Source organism: Eublepharis macularius, chromosome 6 (assembly GCF_028583425.1).
Source record: "Eublepharis macularius isolate TG4126 chromosome 6, MPM_Emac_v1.0, whole genome shotgun sequence".
Lineage (NCBI taxonomy): Eukaryota > Metazoa > Chordata > Lepidosauria > Squamata > Eublepharidae > Eublepharis > Eublepharis macularius.
The window spans coordinates 91725883-91739409 of NC_072795.1; the positions used below are offsets into that span (position 1 = coordinate 91725883).

A 13527-nucleotide genomic window follows, 5' to 3' on the forward strand; every position below is an offset into this window, starting at 1 on the left:
TAATGGCACAGCCATGGGCACACGCATGGCACCACAATATGCTAACATATTCATGGCAGACTTGGAGCAACGCTTCCTCAGCTCCCATCCACTGGAACCACTACTATACTTAAGATTCCTGGATGACATCTTCATCATTTGGACCCATGGGAAGGAAGCCCTTGAGAGATTTCATGAGGACTTCAATAACTTTCACCCTACTATCAACCTAAGCCTGGACCACTCTACACAACAGGTACACTTCCTGGACACCACTGTACAACTACATAATGGACGAATAAATACCACCTTGTACCGGAAACCAACAGACCGATACTCATATCTACATGCCTTCAGCTACCACCCTAAACATACCACTCAGTCTATTGTCTACAGCCAAGCCTTACGTTACAACCGTATCTGCTCCAATGCTCTCGACCGAGACTCACACTTAAGAGATTTACAACAAGCATTTTTGAGACTACAGTACCCACCAAATGAAGTGAAGAAACAAATCAACAGGGCCAGACTAGTACCCAGAAACAGTCTGCTCCAGGACAAACCTAAAGGAACTAACAACAGAACACCACTGGTTGTCACCTATAGCTCCCAGCTCAAACTCATCCAACGTATCATCAGTGAGCTACAACCCATCCTGGAAAATGATACCTCTCTCTCTGAAGCCCTGGGTGGAAGACCTTTCCTTGCCTACAGACAGCCCCCAACCTTAAACGACTTCTCACTTACAATCATGAATCGGCCAGCAGAGTCACCAGCACAGGTACCAGGCCCTGCAACAGACCCAGATGCCAGCTCTGCCCCTATATCTACCCAGGGAATACAATTACAGGACCCAATGGCATCAACTACACTGTCTCTGGCTCTTACAGCTGCTCATCCTCCAATCTGATATATGCCCTCATGTGCCAACAATGTCCTTCTGCTCTGTACATTGGACAAACCAGCCAACCTGTACGCAAAAGAATAAATGGACACAAATCTGACATTAGAAATGGAAACGTCCAAAAACCAGTGGGAGAACACTTCAATCTACCAGGACATTCCATCAAAGACTTAAAGGTTGCTGTGGTTCAACAGAAACCTTTCAAAAACAAAATCCAACGGGAGACTGCTGAATTGGAATTCATATGCAAATTTGACTCTGTCAAGCTGGGACTGAATAGAGACTATGAATGGTTATCACATTATCACAGGTGACAGATTTCCTTTACAGCGGCGTGGTTTGGGGGAGCCCAGTGCCGCCTGGAATGGGCTTTTGGGGACCACAGTTCTCTTTGTCAGATGCATCTGGCAGGGAGAGCTGTGGTTATCAAAGGCTTATACTACATAGGAATTGTATGCTTTTACTGTTGCAAACTAACACGGCAAACTGACTCCACACCAAAAGGAGATGTTTACATTTACTAGCAAAGGAATGTTTTGGTTGCCTCCCCGCTAATTGCATCTTGTCACCTTCTGATATATGTCCCTTCTCTCCCCTCCCCCTCCTCCTCTTCTGTATTTGACCAGTTTGTATCATGCATCTGACGAAGAGAACTTGATTCTCGAAAGCTTATGCTACAATAAAATTGGTTAGTCTTAAAGGTGCTACTGGACTCTTTTTGATCCAGAAAGAGAGAGGTTGAAAGAGGGACCGGGAACTTGTCAGGGAGTTTAGGACAAAGGGTTACCAGCCACATTGTAGAGCAGGACCGGGAAGACCCCTTCATTTGTGAGCCATGAACCAAGAAACCCACTGAGTTGTGGGACAGCTGCGGCAGCTGACATGACCCACCTTCTTTCCTTCGCAGAAAGGATGGGATGGGCAGGACAGGAGAGGTTGGGAGGCATCTGAGCAGTTCCAGAGAGGGAGAGGTTGAAAGAAGGACCAGGAATTTGTCAGGGAGAGGGGGACAAAGGATTACTGGCTGCATCGAGGAGCAGGAATGAGAAGACCCCTTCATTTGCGAACCATGAGCCGAGAAACCCACAGAGCTTGGCACGAGACCTTGGAAGCGGCCCCAAGAACTGAGGGGGGCTAGAGCAGTACCCCACCACTCACAAAAACCTGACCTGAGCTGCTGTGGGACAGATGATATCAGTAAGTAGCTTTGACCCTGGAGCCAGGCAGCAGGCCAGAGATCTTGCCACTCTGCAGAGTGGCTTGGCCTAGAACCACAGTAGACCAAGGTGGATAAGAGCCCAGCTAGGTCAAGGTCCACGGAGGGACATCCCAGCAGGTTGAGGTTGACCTTAATGAAGGTCAACATGTCCACCAGGTCCGGATGCAGCCGAGCACGGCGGAGACAGAGGTCTCCCAGGTGGGATGAGCCCACTCGTTCTGCACACTGGTGGGAAGGCAGGACAGGATGTTGGTTGCCACGATAGACAGGTCCGGCCATACAGCAGATTTACTCGCCCAATACTCCGATGGGTTGCAATGGGGGGGGCTCGGTGGGCTCCGCAAGGTACTCTCGCACCATGGCCCCCACCGAATCCTCCACTGCGAGAAACGCGCCCTCTGTGCTGAGGCCAACCACACAGCCCACCGACGAGGCCCAGAGATTGAGTGGGCCCATTTGAGTGGGTCTCTCCTGCTGTGGCTATCTTTCCACCTCCTCCTCCTTCTCTGCTGCCTGCCCCTTGCCCCTGCCCAGTTCCCTCCATCCTGCCTTCTCTGCCTGGAAATGGAGCACTGCTTTGCGGAGCTCCTTTTTCCAGCGCTGCATCTCGCACCCCCCCCCATGGCAATGTTGCCCTTGATACAGGGGTCACAGAGGGAGGACATTTGGTATGACACCTCGTGGCGCAGAGGATGCAAGCCCTCAGACATGCATGCCTGCATCCTCCTCACAAAGTCCCCAACCCCTGGGAGCAGCTCTCGCTCATGCTCGAGCTTCTTGGCCAGGAGCTGATCGAGCCTGTTGATCAGGGGGATGACCTGACCCAGGCTGGCCTTGTATGAGCACAAGAGCTCGATAGCCTCCTTAAAGAGTTTCAACAACTGGGATATATTTTCAAGGACTCTTCATTCCATGGAACTGAGGCTGAGCTCCTCTCCCTTCCTCAGAGCGTCCGGCGATTACAGGATGTCCTGCTACGGGCTGTTCTGCTCCACCAGACGACTTATCATGTTGTAGGTGAAGTTCCAGTGGGTGGGCAGGTCCTGATAGAGGTTGTATGCTATTATTGTGTGGTCTATGACCGTAATAAAGATTAATGCTGATAGAGGTGGTGCTCAGGGTCCCCCCCTCCCCCTGCCTCTGGAGCAGTTCGTGGGAAGAGTTGATACTGCAGGAGAAGAGTTGATACTGCTTCCTGCGTGACAACCAGGACAATCTTTGCACTTCCTGTCCAGAGTCTGTGGCTCAGCTTCCGGACTTGCCAGGAGAAGGGGACAGGAGACAGCCTGGAGGCAGCCGCCCAGCTGCCCCAGCAGACCCCAAGGGCCAGAACCTGCCAGCACCCAAGGGAAAGAAAGAAGCACCCAAATCCCAGAGGGTCAGAAGGAGCAGGTAGAAGCCAGCCAGCCCCACCCTCCACTGGGAGGCTAAGAGCCCTGCCAGGGGAAGTAAGGACAGCCAGGAGGGGGCCAGGGCAGAGGGAGAAGGCACAAGAAATAGGGACAGCCAGGATTGCTTTGCTCATAGAGAGACTCTGCCACGCTGTGCACCTCAGAGTGATCTTGCTGGTCCTTGGCCATCACTGCTCAGTGCAGCACAGGAGAATAATGTGAATATTTCTTTGTCGCATCCCTAAGTTGCTTCCTCCTTTTAGCATTGATAAATCTTGCCCAATGTCTGCTAGGAGGCTTCTTGGGGGCGGAAAGAGGTGATGGCTGTGAGAGGTGTGAGGTGGAGTTGGATTGAGGGAGGGGTGGTGTGGTGGTAGGGTTGCCAGGTCCAAATTGGGACATTCCTGGAGATTTGGGGGTAGAGCCTGGAGAGGATGTGGTTTGAGGAAGGAGAGACACTTCAGTGGAGTATGATCCCATAGAGTTCACACTTCAGAGCAGCCATTTTCTCCAGGGTAACTAGTCTCGGTTGCGTGTAGATCATTTGTAATTCCAGGAGATCTCCAGCTACCACCTGGAGGCTGGCAACCCTATGTGGTGGGCACTTTTGCAGATTCATGTGAAAGACTCGCATTGAAATGGCCCCTAGAAAGGCTGTGCACTATTTCCCCATGAACATTTAAAAACTGAGTTGCCATACTTATTTTTATATAAAGTCCCTATTCAGGAGTCTTGTACTGTCTTTCTTCAACTGTCTGCAGTTTCCTTGACCAGATTTTTACCTCAGAACACAGAGTTCCACAGCTGACCAGTCAGAGAGAAGAGGGTGCAAGCAGGCAGGCCCCACAGCAGGGTTGCCACGTCCAGGTTGGGAAATTCCTAGAGATTTTGGTATTGGAGCCTGGATAGAGTGGGGTTTGGGGAGGGGAGGGGACTCAGAATGGTATAGTACCATACAGTCCACTCTCCAAAGCAGCCTTTTTCTCCAGGGGAACTGATCTCTGTCACCTGGAGATCAGCTGTAATTCCAGGAGATCTCCAGCCACCCCCTGGAGGCTGGCAGCCCTACACCACAGGGAGATTGGCAACCCTAGTGAACTTTTAGGGGAAGACTGGGAGGTGCATTTTACCTTAGGACACATTCAATGACTCCCTTAGCAACTGTTTAGAATGTTGGGCTGAGCCCCAATCATCCCTCATATGCAAATGACCTTGAAAGGCCGCCCCAATCAGGGAAGAGTGGCCAAGCTGGCAATTGGGGGTGGGGGGGAAGTAGGCTAAAGCCTGCTTGCTACACAGGGAAGCTGTATCCCTATGGGAAAACACCTTTTACCCCTTTTTACCCCCTTAGGTGGCGAATTTCTTAAAATCTTTTCTTAGTAAGCATCTACATCATAAAAGGAACCTTTCCAAATTTCATGTTTCTATGTCGAGGGGTTTGGGCTGGGCATTGATGCGTCAGTCAGGACACTTGTCTTTATATATATAGATAAGTAATTACAAGGATTTGTAATAATATTCCAGAATTTTCTGTGTAAGAACACAAGAAGAGACCAGATGGTTCAGATGAAGGGCCCATCCCACATATTATTTCTGATTGGCCAATTGGATGCTTCCAGGGTGATCAGAAGCAGGGCACAAATACCACAACGGTCCCCTGAACATCCCTGAATGGCCAATACTATTGATTAGTTTATCCTCCATGAATTTACCCCTTTTAAAATATTGTGGTAGCAAATGTGTTGTATGAAGCACTACTCTTTTGTCTGGCTTGAATCTACTGGCAATCAGTTTCTCTGGGTGCCTCAAGCCCTTTGATCAATTTTTTGCCATTTAATGCACTTTTTCCAAGCCCTACCCTACATTTCCTTCCTTTCTTCCTTCCTTGGTAACCAGCACCTCTACACATTATTCCATTGCATAATGATACTGTTTTATTTTCAGTTTCTTTACTAATCCAAAACATGCCATTTACATTTTTCACTGCTCCCATACCCTGAGTTGACATTTTCATTGAGGCAGGTACATGCTCACGAGTAGAGATGGGCATGAACAGAAAAAAAACCGAACATGATGTTCATCGTTCGTTGCCATCCACGAACAGGGACTCACAAAGAACCACTAACATGACCCTGTTCACGAACATGTTGGTGGAGGCCAGCAGGCTGTCCTCCAGCCATCATCCAAGTTTGGTCAAGATCCCTATTGCACCACTCCCAGAAACCTGACCTGAGTAGGAAGCAGGAAAGGTACCAATAATAAATAATAGCTTGGCCCCAGAGCCTGGCAGCAGCCCTGGAACCTGAAGGGGTAGATCCATATCCCACCACACTCAAAGAAAATTCAAGCTCCAGTGCACTCTCCCTCTCTCTCTATCAGAATGCCAACAGCAGCTGTCTCTCCCTCTCCAAAGACTAGCCAGAGCTGGGAGCCCCCCCCCCCAGTCTTTACTCTCTTGTAACAAATTTGGAGCTCCACACTTGGAAGGAAGACCTGCCTATCAAGCAAAATTGGGCTTAGATTGGGGTTTCCAAGGCAACAGCAGGAGTTCAGAGTTCAGACGATCCCTGCCTACGTTGCCAAGGGAATTGATTGCAGGTGCCAGACTGTCTGGCTTGACGAACGGCTGACGAACACAACGAACGAGGCTTGCAACGACCACTTGTTCGTTTAGAATAGGGCCTCACGAAGAGCTTGGATTTTTTTGTTCGTATTGCTGTTCATGCCCATCTCTACTCGCAAGATCTCTTTTCTAGAGAGTCAAAGCCAGTTCACATCTCATCATTTTTTGTGGTTGGGATTTTTTTTTACTCCAGCGTTAAATTAAATCTTGTTTACCATTTTGCTTCTAATTCGCCCAGTTTGGCAAGGTTCTTCTGGAGCCCTTGACAATCTGCTTAGTTTTTTTACATTTGAATACAGTGGTGTCATCATCAAACTTGGCTTTCTCACTTCTCCTTCCTAATTCCAAATTGTTTAAATGGCACCATGTCCAAAATGAATCCTTGGGGATCCCACTGATTATATTGCATGTCAAAATGTTCTTTTATTCTTTTCTTGTATTCTGTAACTGCTTACTGATTAAAGGAAGGCCTGTTGTCTTGTTCTGTGTCTTTTGTGAATCATTTGATAAGGGACTGAGTCAAAACGGTTTTTTAATTTTTTTTAAAAAAATACTGTTTGCTGTATCTCCCCTAATTGCCTATTCATTGGCAGTCTTCAGGAATTTTAAAAGGTTGATAAAGCAGATTTCTCTTTGTAAAACCATGCTGATTTTTCTTTATCAGGCATCAATTATCTAAGACAGATGTTAGGCGAACAGTTTTATAATTCTTTGGCATTAACTTGAATCCCATTTTAAAAAGTTGGTGTTGCATATATGTATAAGAAGACTGATTACAGTAACTCTATGTATTTTTGTTAGAAGTCAACACTAACATTTGAGTTTTATAAGTACTTTTGTGTACATATGATCTGCTCGCGGGAAGAGCAGGCTATAAATTTAATAATTAAATAAAACAATAAAATAAAACTTCATACCTTGTTAATTCGTAATTTGTCAATTAGCCCCAGAAATGCATCTCTATTCACCTCTAACTTAATTCTTTAATTCTTATTTTCTTAATTCTTATTTTCAAATTAGATTTTTTTCTGCCAAAGTTAGAACATAAAAAAAAATCCAAACAGCAAGACAAAAAGGCTTTAAGGTTTTGTAATCTTTTCTGAATGGTGCTTAATTGAGCCTATAGGGATATATGAGGGTCCTTTGACCCCTGTCCCAAGTGAACTAGCTCTACTTATATTCTAAATTCTTTTTTACCCATTCTGATAATATGCAGTTTCATTCTTCAGCCATCTTTAAAAAAATCTGTAGTAAATCATTTTAAAAAAACTCAATCCAGTTTTTATCATTGAAGATATAGGTTGATATTGACCAGAATTCAGTGTGATTTGTTAACTTTCATCCCTTCATTTTAAGCAATAACATGGAGACTTTTACAGCCCGAACTTAACCATGTTTTTTCTAAACTAAATCCTCCTGACTGAGTTCAGTGGGTGATAATGCTTAAGATTTACAACCCTAGTTGCTACTGAAACATATCCCATTATATGTGAGTTTGTAATGAATTCTCTATGTCAATCTTATTCAGTCAGGGTTATAGTTTTAATTCTATTGCTGAAACTTTAATTGCCTATTGTGTCCATTTAAGTATTAGTTTATAAGTCTGATGCAGTGACTTGGATACCATTGAGAAATGTTGAGAATTATTTTTATTGCTGCTTTGGCTTCATTTGAACTCCTCTTTGTTTTGACTTGGAAAAAACCCTTAAATTTCTACTACTTCTTTAAATGGAACATACTGCCTTATAAAAGCCAGCACATCTGCTTGCTTTTCTGAAGTGCTTAATCCCTTGAAGAAAAATCAGTTCCGGTTCCACATACATGATCTGCTAATCATCATGAGCATGCAAAGTTGCTAATATTTTGTCAAACTATTGACCTGTCTGGTCAAGTGCTGTCTATTCTGATATTGACCTTTGAAGTCCTATATAGCTAGGAGCTAGCATACCTGAAGGTTCGCCTTCTCCAATATGCACCTACCCTAGTCATCTTTGGAGGCTGTGCTTCAGGACGGAGCCCCTGCTGTCTGATGCTAGATGGGTGACTGACAACCCAAGCAAGGGCCTTCTCAGTTGTGGCTCTGAAACTTTGGAACTGCACTGGGAGATTCATCTGTCTCCCTCTATCATAGTCAAAAAGAGTCCAGTAGCACCTTTAAGACTAGCCAATTTTATTGTAGCATAAGCTTTTGAGAATCAAGTTCTCTTCGTCAGATGCAGACGAAGAGAACTTGATTCTCGAAAGCTTATGCTACTGGACTCTTTTTGATTTTGCTACCACAGACTAACACGGCTAACTCCTCTGCATCTATCATAGTCTTCCACCTGCAGGTGGAGACTTTGTTTTGCTTGACATGCCCCTACTAACTAGCCCCCACTAACTATTATTGGTCCTTCTCCTGTTTGTGTTGTTTGCATGTCTATGTGTTTTTATTGAGTTGTTTAAATATTTTATATATACCTTATTTTAAATGCTGCTTTAATGCTTTAAGTGTTTTAATTGTGTTGTTCACCCCCTTGGGGCCCCTATTTTGGTGAAAACATATTTAAAATCATCTCATGAATCTTAGCTGGATCATGTAAATAAACCAGTGGTGGCCCTCAAAAAGATACAGTTTTTTAAAACATACAATCTGAAAGGCATTTGAAATACTCCTGCAGTTTAATGGAACACTGACTATGTATAACTGATTTGAGTGGCAACCACAGTGCCCTTGGCGCCAAAGAATCAGTCCTCAGGTACCAAGAAACAGGAATAGCTTGATGATTCAAGAAATGTAATTCTTTTATCACAGAATACTATTTTGTATTCATCCCTCTTCTTTCCTAGTCTGTATATAAACTTGTTATACATTAGAAAATATTGTATACTGTCAAAACCTCATGATTCATGGTTTATGAAATATTTGAATACCTGCTGGAAGAATCAAGGAATGTTTTCTTTCACATTGTACAAAAAAGCAGGACAGTAGGAAATAAGACAGCACCAGTTTAGTACTTGCCTGGCTGCCTTTATAAAATATGCCACCACTTCAGCTTACTTGAGCAGTTTCACTGTTATAAGTATTGTGTTAAGATTTGCCGATAGTTTGCATTTTACTATTTTTCTTCCTTCTTGAGCAGTATTTCAGAACAGACAGAAACATGCAAACGAAACTCAGCAAATAATGCCTCAATTTATCCTTTCTACCTGAGTGATCAAGTGGGAAAGACCAAGGGGGCAGCAGTTCCCCATTGTCCTACCACAGTTGTCCTAGCCCAGTCTAGGTTGCTTGAGGGGAAAGCTCATTCATCCTGACACATTTTCATCTGATTTTTCCTCAAAAGTGAAAACGGTGGAAAGAGAGAAACTAAAATGTACCAGAGTAACATTCCCCTCTCCCATCCCATTCATTCTGCCCCAGTGGTTGTTTCAAGTCTTCACTATTTTTTGCCATTAATGTGTTCTCATCTGAATGTTAACACTCCTTCAACTTGTGTGCCTTCAACTCCAGTAACCACCATACATTTGCAATATGATATCTAGTGCCTCTTCGTTTTCTGAATCCAGCTTGCACATGTCATTTCTTGTTTATATATAGTAACAGTCTTCACTGTAATATTTTTAGCATAATTTTGCTTGTGTGGGAAATTAAAGTAATGGTTTGATAGTTGCTACCGTATTTGACTTCTCCTTTTTCATCATTAGAATATAGATTGAGCATTTTCAGTCTGTGGGACATTGTTTGTTTTCCATATTTGTTGCATATTTTTGTTAAAATTTGGATAGACTCAGTTTCTGTAGCTTATCTGTGTGTTTTTTTCTCACAGTTGATTTGAGTGCAGATTTCATTTCACTTTCTAAAACTGCAGGTTATTCAACAAAAGATTCTTCTCCAAAGGAATATGTCATCCTTTTATGTCTTCTGAATTGTTCCTCAATGCATTGTTTTAATCTTTTCTTTATTTTGTCCTGTTCAGTTAATATATTTCCACATTGATCTTTCAGCATCCCTAGTCACAGTTTAAATTTCCCTTTGATTTCCTGGATCGTGTGGAACAGATCTCTTTCTTCCTTTTTTGTTGTTCTTTTCTATTTCTTTGTACTGGTAATTATGAATGTTTTCTTGGTCTCAGCATGCAAATTGCAGAAAAGCCACATTTAGAATTCTGACCCTGTTCTCATCACCTTTTGCTTCTCATCTATCTTAAGCAATTTTAAGAGTTTTATCATTCATCCATCAAGACTTTTCTTTTGGCTACAGAAATAATTTTTGCACATTCTTCCTTGATGATGTCTCTGGTGTCAGTCAACAGTTCCTCTCATTCCTGTTCCATTGAAGTTAATATTGCAAATCTGTTCTTTACCTGGTCTTTAAATGCATCAGGAATGTTGTTTTGATTATCTTTTGGTGCTAAGATTGTTTTAGCATTTTTCTTCAGCTTAATTCTCATTTTTGCTATTAACAGTTAGTGGTCTGTTTCACAGTCAGCTCTTGGTCTTGTTTTAGGAAAGAAAATAGAGTTTCTCTATCTTCTCCTTCTGATTATATACTCTATTTGATTCCTGTATTGACTATATGGTGATTTCCATGTATACAGTTGTCTATTCGGTTGCCTGAAGCATGTGTTTGCAATGAACAAAATTGCAAACACAAAATTGCCTTCACAAAATTCTTTGACTTGCTCTCCTGCTTCATTTCATGATCATTGTCCAAATTTTCCAACAATATTTTATTCTGCTTTGCTTCCTTTTTTGTGTTCCATTCACCTATGACCAGGGCTTTTTTTCAGCAGGAACACGGTGGAATGGAGTTCCGGAACCTCTTGAAAATGGTCACATGGCCGGTGGCCCCGCTCCCTGATCTCCAGACAGAGGGGAGTTGAGATTGCCCTCTGTGCCGCCGAGCAGTGTGGAGGGCAATCTCAACTCCCCTCTGTCTGGAGATCAGGGGGCGGGGCCACCGGCCATGTGACCATTTTCTCCGAGGGCAACTCACTGAGTTCCACCACCTCTTTTCCCAGGAAAAAAAGCCCTGCCTATGACTATCAGCAAATCTTGTTTAGGTGTATGAACAGTTTCTTCCTAGACACATGTGTAAAAGCTTGTAAACAGCTGAACATAATTTACATACCAATAATCTATTCCTCTGCCTTCATGATCAGTAAAGAAGCTAGCCAGTCTTCAATGTATGAAAATTTATCTGCCAACTTTCAATAAACTATGTGAAAACCCAACAACTGTGCAATGCAGTACAACTAATAAAGTAATAATAATAATAATAACATTCGATTTATATGCCACCCTTCAGGACAACTTAATGCCCACTATAAGCGGTTTACAAAGTATGTCATTATTATCCCCACAACAAAACACGCTGTGAGGTGGGTGGGGCTGAGAGAGCTCCAGAGAACTGTGAGTAGCCCAAGGTCACCCAGCTGGCTTCAAGTGGAAGAGTGGGGAATCAAACCCGGCTCTCCAGATTAGAGTCCCGTGCTCTTAACCACTAGACAAAACTGGTATTAAGTAGAACCCAGTTTAAGAATATGTGGCTCTGCTGCCATATAATATTCAGAGTTGATTCTATAGGCCTAATTCTGCCCCTAATATTCACATGGGCATAAATCCTACTGAAGTGAACATCTTCAGGGTGAACATCTGGGCCGTTGTCACACGGGCTTTTATTTAGCGCTAAAATGGTGCTATTTCCCGGCAAACACCCACCTTATTCCAACACTGTAGCGATTTTCTCTCTTCTGCTTTGTGCTTGATAGTCGCGCTATTTTGTGCCTCAGTGTGAATGCCTCACATCGATGTATTTCGCCTCGCAACGCCCTATGCCCTCCCTTCAATCCCAGAATCCATTTCTTCCTGCGACTCCCCCTTTTTTTATTTTATTATGTCCTTATAACGCCATAACGCCATAACACAATGCAAACTTTCTGCTGAAGTAAAAATGACTCAATTGCCATGGCAGAGTCTTCAGCGATGGGGATCACGCCGGACAGGGAGTTTTCTGCGAGCAAAGGGCTATTTATATAATTTCAAAGTTGGAAAAACAAAAAGGTCGTAATGTTTTGCTCTAACGGAATGTTTATATGCTGTTATTCCGTTATAGCGGAATTAAACGCCAGAATAATAAAAAAAGGGGGGGGGAGGAGCTGCTTCTGCGCGGTTAGAGAGAACAGAACAGAGTGCTTCGGTGTGGACAGCTGGTGGCGCGAAGAGCCGTTAGGTGACCCAAAGAAACGTTACTGTGCCGATAACAGGTAGGACGCTATATGCTGTAAATTTAACGGAAGAGATGCCCGTGTGACGACGGTGCTGTACTGTATGGCTCTCAACAAAGCTACTTCAACTGGAACAGCTGCGTGTTAACTGTGGAGGGCTTGAGGGACCTAACTGCCAAGGAATGACACCTCCCTGGGATCAGCTGGAAGTGCAAGATAGAGCTGTCATTCTCATATTGGTGACAACCCTGTCAAATCTCTGGATGACCTCACCCAGCAGTTTTCATGTAGATGTTAAAAAGCAGGGGGGGACAGAATGGAACTTTGCAGGACCCCACAGGTTAAAGGCCAAGCAACTGAGCAGCAGTTTCCTCTTGAAACCTACCGTCTCAGTAGGCCTGGAACCACTACAGAATGGTGCCTCCCAATTCCAGCCCAGAGAGGTGGTCCAGAAGGATACCATGACTGATAGTATTGAAAGCTGCTGAGAGATCCAGGAAAATCATTTGAGTCTCGCTCCCTCTGTAACTCGCGCGGCACATGTCATCCATCAAGGTGACCTAGAATGTTTCAGTACCATAATCAGATTGGAAAGGATCTAAACAATTTGCCTCATTCACAACCACCACACTTTCAATCATCTTTTTCAAACATAGAATAATTGAGACTGGTCAATAATTATTAAGATTTCTTGAGTCCAGGGTAGGCTTCTTTAGAAGTGAATGCACCACAGCCTGTTTCAAGCTTGGGGCTAACATCTCCTTCCTCAAGGAGGCATTAACTATTATGTGGGGGGAATCCAGTAAATTTGATCACATAATGTAAGGACATGTTTAATGAGCTTGTTAAGTATGCGCCTAAAATAAGAAATTTCCATTATATAATGCTAACATCTCACTTTAATTACTTAAAATTTGAAGTCTGAAAGGTCATGCTATTCATGTCAAAATTCTGTTTTTTGCTACTAGAATGATCCCACCTTAAAATATATTATTCTATTTATTTACTGCACAGTAACCACTCCCTGAATTTAATGATTGGACAGAAAAATCAATGTCTTTTTCTGGCTGCTAAAACATTTCAACCACATTTAAGCTATAATATATACATTAAATCAATATGCTTTTGGTTCAGAAAGTCATAGAATTTGTAATGCAACCTTAAATTCCTGTTAAAGAATGAAAAAAACCTACTCTGCTGGA

General features: G+C 43.5%; 1 protein-coding gene across 1 annotated transcript in view; it reads left to right on the plus strand.

Annotated features, from left to right (window-relative positions):
• The window catches only part of DOCK1 (dedicator of cytokinesis 1), a 602286-nt gene that overhangs the window by 324664 nt on the left and 264095 nt on the right, over positions 1–13527 (plus strand). The window lies entirely within an intron of this gene.